This window comes from Theobroma umbraticum, unplaced genomic scaffold, assembly GCF_002168275.2.
Source record: "Theobroma umbraticum cultivar Fairchild unplaced genomic scaffold, ASM216827v3 scaffold_204.0, whole genome shotgun sequence".
Classification (NCBI taxonomy): domain Eukaryota; kingdom Viridiplantae; phylum Streptophyta; class Magnoliopsida; order Malvales; family Malvaceae; genus Theobroma; species Theobroma umbraticum.
In genome coordinates this window covers 2,624,809-2,630,808 of record NW_018397267.1, presented here as the reverse complement: position 1 = coordinate 2,630,808, position 6,000 = coordinate 2,624,809, and the positions used below count along the sequence as shown (strand labels likewise).

Here is a 6,000-nt window from a genome sequence, read left to right as displayed (position 1 = left end):
CTTGGATTGGGTTTTGTTATTTTTGTCAAATTTAATTTTGTTTCCTCGAAATTACTGCAAAAGATAAGAATTAGAAGGTTATTAATGAACCTTATATGATAAGGTTAACAAATTAAAAGGTATAACATTCCAATATATAGAATGTATGTCGCATCAAAACATGTATAGAAGTTATAACTGAAAACAGACCAAAGTCATTGGGGCAGAAAGGAAATTTGAAGCTCAAATTAGACATTGACCATGAAAAGTAATGGTCACCCTTTTGAGTTAATTGTCTAATATTTTAGTCAGCATATGGAAAACAATGTCAACATGTCGTTCGTAACACGTTACGTAAAGCATGCGGCATTACTCTTCGGTTGAAGATTTTACACCAAATCCTTGGAAAATTTTGATGCATGCCGTAGACTTTCGAACCTGATTCGTTCTTATCATACACCTTTCGTTCGGCTTTCTTTATTCATCCGCTAACGCACTAATAAGCTTTTATCAAAATTAAATTGGACAAGTAATTAAGGAACACGAATTGGTAAACAATGTTAGGAGTACTTTTAAAGTCAAACTCATTAAAGGAAAACCAAGACTAGCTAGCTTTTAAAGTACCTGCTCTCTTAAAAAGTTTATTATTCTAAACCCAATGAGCAAACTTTTCTTACATCTGACATTAACAAAGCTAAAACTAGAGGAAGGTTCTTTTTTTCAGAGTAAGATGAGAGATATATATTGAGTTAAACACCGCACCCTCCATTGGCCTCCATTGAAGAGAAAGCCACACTATGGGTCGGGAAGATGATGATGAGGGCAGAAAATTTGGTGTCAGCCGCAAGATCATGCTCGCGGCAATCGGCTCTTTACTAGGAGTTGTCATGCTCATAATCTTGCTCCATATATATGCAAGGTATCTTTTGAGACGCCAAGAAAGGAGACGCCGTGCTGCCCTTATTTATTCCCAGAGAACTCAAGTTACACCGATTGATGAAATTAGTGCCATCAACGAGCCACCCAAGTCATCAGGGCTCGACCCGTTGGTCATAGCCTCGTTGCCGACGTTCACATACAGGCTAACAGCCAGTAGCCAGATCGATGATCATGATGAGCCCACAGAGTGCTCGGTTTGCTTGGGAAACATCACGGACGAGTCTACAGTCAGGCTTTTACCAAATTGTAAGCACATGTTTCATGTGGAGTGTATAGATACGTGGCTTGGCTCACACACAACTTGCCCCATATGTCGCACCGTGGCTGAGCCAGCGGTCCAGCCGGAGGACATGGAGTCGGGCACCAGGGTGCAACCCACGGCACCCCCTATAGAGGAAAACGCGTTCCATAGTGCGGCCCAAGTGGCAAAGGAAGGTGAACCATCATCGTCGTCATCATCAGGGTCACGATTTGGTTCCTTTAGAAGGATGCTTGGTCGGGATCGATCGTCAAGTAGGATTACTCATAGTTGTGGAGATGAAGTTGGCACTGAAGATTTAGAGAGGCGATGATGGGAAAAATCATTTTATAATTTTTCTTGAAAATATTGTCTGTTTTTTTTTGGTATTTAATTATTAATGCTATATTTAACTATGTTATTTTGCACTCATCATCAGTATTTTGAGTGATTAATTTTGTTATTTAGTACTGTTTTATATTAGATTCAGAATTACGTCGTGTGCAAAGCGTATATGCAGCAATAAGATTGAAAAATCTAGGCATGAGTTTTGTAAATATTTTTTGTGAATCCAATGCAATAATAATAATACTTTTTTTGTACAGTTGAATTATGTCAAAATTACGTCATAATTTTTACAAAATTGAGTTTGTGATATTAAAATTCTCATAAAAAATATATATTTGAAATGCTACGGCAGTGGTGTAATAAATTTGTTTGAACCAACTGCTCATTCTTAACAATATTATATAAGAAACGAAGTAATCTATATAGCTTGATTAATTCCAAGACAAAAAGATTTATCTTGATAATTAATTGGTGCATGCATCGACAAATTAAGGCTGCGAATCTTAAAAGATGATGGACACTTTAATTTGTGCTGAATGTGGACAAGGGGTTAATACTTTAATTGTTTCTTTTTCATTGTATTTATTTGTATACAGACGCACTACAAGTTTTGATGGTTCATGTTCTTATATATGGACCGACAAAGTCAATAATTCAACAACCAATTTTTAATCTAATAATAATAAATTACTATATCTTTGAGAGAGAAATTCAAAGCTAATGCTATTTTTTTTCTTAGAAAATAAAATTTGGTTAACAGGTTCTAACCGAATTTCAATACGTTATAGTCAAAATAATCCAAATTTCAATAAAATTTTCTCTGCCTATAATTATTATCCTAAACACCGTTCATTAAATTTTTAAAATTCTCAAATAAGGTTAAAGGATTATCATATATTAGGATATATTTTTTAAAAAATAAATTAACTAATATAATAAATAAAAAGATATGTGATAATATTTTAATTCTGCTTGGGAGTTTTTTATTAATAGTCATTTTATTTATTTGTTTTTTATGCAAGTAAAATAAAAGGGAAAATTTGTTAAACTAATAAGAGACCTAGTTACACCTATTCTATTGATAAAGAACAAAGATTGAATATATTATTCGGAGGATGTTAAATAAATACACAATCTAAGTAAGACATCATCAAAGTGAGTAATCAATGAATTGGCATATTAATTCCCTTGACTATGTATACGGGAGTTTCATGCCTTTAAATGGTTTTACAGTAAAGCTCTCTAATAATATTAATAAACCAGTGTATAAGGATCTAGATATATATGATTTATCTTTTGATTAATGGAAATTAAAGAATTCCACTTCAATGTAATTTGTGGAAAGCTCCGCTCTCAGCACAAAGAAGCCCATCATGTATATCGCCCACGTTTAAGCCAGTAGTGTAGTCAAAATGGTACCCCATCACCATTTGTTTCTCTCAAAATATACCACCTGCAGCCTAGTCTCCAAGCTGACATCAAGCATTGAGCGGGCCGGTGACCAACTTTTATCAATTTCCGGCACCTAATTTTACCAGGACCTTTTTGCATGATTAAACATGTCTTATTAGCAGCTTGGACAGGCCAAGTGAAATCTTGATCATGCAAGTGCCAAATGAGATAAGCTCCATGCACAAAAAATCACACTAGGCCAAGCTAGATTACTCTCCTTATACCACCAAGGAGGCCATTGCTAGACCAGAAAATACTAGTTCGAAGAGTCATTGGAAATTTGGAATCAAGTATGCAGCTGATGATCATCAAATAAACTATATCTTATCATAAGGAGGAATAACTTCGAACAAAACCCATGTTCATTAGAAATGGCATTGGAAAATAGAACTTAGAAGATAATTATTTGGGCGAGAGATGAGTCAATGGATCAAGTTATTGAATAGACTAAAAGATTATATACAGGGCAGAAATTTCAAGGATAGTGTGATATAAAAAGGAACTAAAAAAGTGTGGTTTACTCATCAAAATCCTTATGCAGGATAGTTCTTGAGGGTGAGAATGAGAGGGATGGGATTTGGCAACACATTAGGGGGTCTAACACCACATAGAGTGGAAGTATTTGCTTGGAAGTTTATGAGTAAGGTAGTTGTCAAGAGTGAACAAGCCGAATAAGGTGTGTAGTAAGTGAAAATTGTTGGTGCAAATGAGGTTTATATGAAATGCAAAGAGAATTAGTAAAATTGACTTCAAAGCATGCTCTTGAAGACATTATCTTTAAAACTTATTTCATCCGCACTTCTTGGTATACAAAAAAAGAATTATGCGACTAGTTTTATGAATATAATGAAACGAACATCTAATTTCGTTTTGCATTTACAAGAATAAACTACTGAACATATCTAAAGATTGCAAAGTTGTTTAACTTTAAAACCTACTTTCTATAACATTGTATCTTTATAATCCGTTAAATTATAAAAAATTAGACACTTTTCGGTAAATAGTGGGCACTCAAATTTATGTCTTTTTCTAAATTTTCATTCAGTTCATAGTACTTCTTTTGCTCTTGTATTGTTAATTTGTTTTGTTTTGTTAAAATGATTACTAGCAAGTCATAGGCTTGTAAATGTTTCTTCTTTAAGGACATAACCCTTTTATTAAGGTAGCTCTATGCCTTAAACACACATTTGCATGTTATAAGATATAAACTTTGGAAAAAGGTATTGTTTCTATAATTAACTTATAAAAGGACAACCATTAATGCTATAAGATATAACTTTTGAATAATAATATGAAAAGATAAGTATTTATATCATAGCTTTTGAATAGTGGTGTTTTAAAATTATCTCATAACTTTTGGATTTAAAAGTGTTTTTCCAAATGCCACTTTATCAATAGACATAACATTTCATACGAAAAATCATCTACAATCCAATAATCACATTATATGACATAACTTTTCAATTAATGTGTCTTTTAAATAGTTATAATTTTTCATATGAAAAGACGTAACTTTTTATTTACAAATTGTCATTTATAACTTTTTATAAGAATAAATATAACTTTTCATTTTGAAAATATACCAACAAAAATTACCAAATTTGTTTGCTAAGTAAGCTTGACTAGGAAAAAGTTGCACAATTATTTTTCACGTGCTATGAATCTTGGAGGATTTGGAACTTGTGGTGTCAAGAATGGAGCATCTCGTCGGTTGGTCACAATGAGCTCGAGACTTTTTTATTATCTTGGAATGTCATGTAATTACAAAACGAAGCTAAACGGGTTCGGAGAATGGCTTTCTTTGCCATTATCTGGTCACTTTGATTATTCCGCAATGACATGGTGTTCTAAGGTAAAAATTGGGATGTATAGCAAGGGTTTGAGCTAGTAAAGTTGAGAGTGAATAGCGAGATCGGCAAAAGTAAAATGGTCGGAAGTGATATGTTGGTATCGAAAATGAATAAAGTTACACGACCTAATTTTACGCGAGAGCCTCCTCTAATAGATTTTGTGAAAGTCAACATGGATGGTGCTGCATCTAGTGAAACAAGCAAAGCAAACATTGGAGGATTGCTAAGAGATGTTGATGGTAGAATTAAAGCTTTGTTTTACAAGTCAATTGGAATTTATGATTCAAATTTAGTTCCAATTCTAACTATTAGAAAAAAACATTTTTTATTTTTGCAGCCTCAGAGTGGAATCAGTCTTTCTGTCTTCGCAAATTATTGATGGTAAGTGACTCTACAAATGCAATGTTATGGACTAATATCCATAATAAAGCTCTTTGGAGATTGAGGAAATGACTACTACACTTAAAGCATCTTAAAGCACAGGTGGTGAATTGGAAGGTAGCACATATTTTCAGAAATGCCAATATAGATGCTAATCAATTGACAAAAGCAGAGGTAAATGGAGACTTGAATTTATTGCAAACTTTTAATTTAAGTGTGTTTATTGCAGAAATTGAGTAATTTGGTGAAATTTGATATTCGGCCTATGGAACTTGATATCCCTAAATTTTGTTCCTTAGCTTTTTTGAGTTACTTGTTTTTGTATTTTCAATAAGCCAAGTTATGACCTTTGAGCTAGTCTCTATTAAATGAATAAAAGTTCAATACTTTTCAAAAAAAAATTCCATTTTCATTATCTTTTTTGGCAATTTTTTTAAATTGCTTTCCACAACTAAATGCAAATCTTTATTATAAATCCCTTGATATTAATTAATTATATCAATTAATAGCAGATCTTATTGCAATTACTTTTCTTTTAGAAAAAAAAACTTAGAAAAAGAATGCTTAAATCTCTTTGAATCAATTTGAGTTTTCATTGAATTGGTAAATTTAAATGTTTTCAACTAGTTACAGCTAGTTGTCATACACTCATTTTCTAGGATGTGATAGTTTTGACCCTTCTTTTAGCTTCAAAATTAACCATGCAAAGAAATTTGGTGATGGAGGCATCAATATGCCTAGCTTCAGACTGAATCAATTAGTCCCATTTAAAATAAAGAATACTCATAAATAGAACTTATATTTAGTTAATCC

At 32.6% G+C, this 6,000-nt stretch overlaps 1 pseudogene; it reads left to right on the top strand.

The window, feature by feature from the left end:
• The first annotated feature begins 637 nt into the window (after positions 1-637).
• Positions 638-1,664, top strand: LOC110424481 (E3 ubiquitin-protein ligase ATL41 pseudogene; annotated as a pseudogene).
• Positions 1,665-6,000: the final 4,336 nt, after the last annotated feature.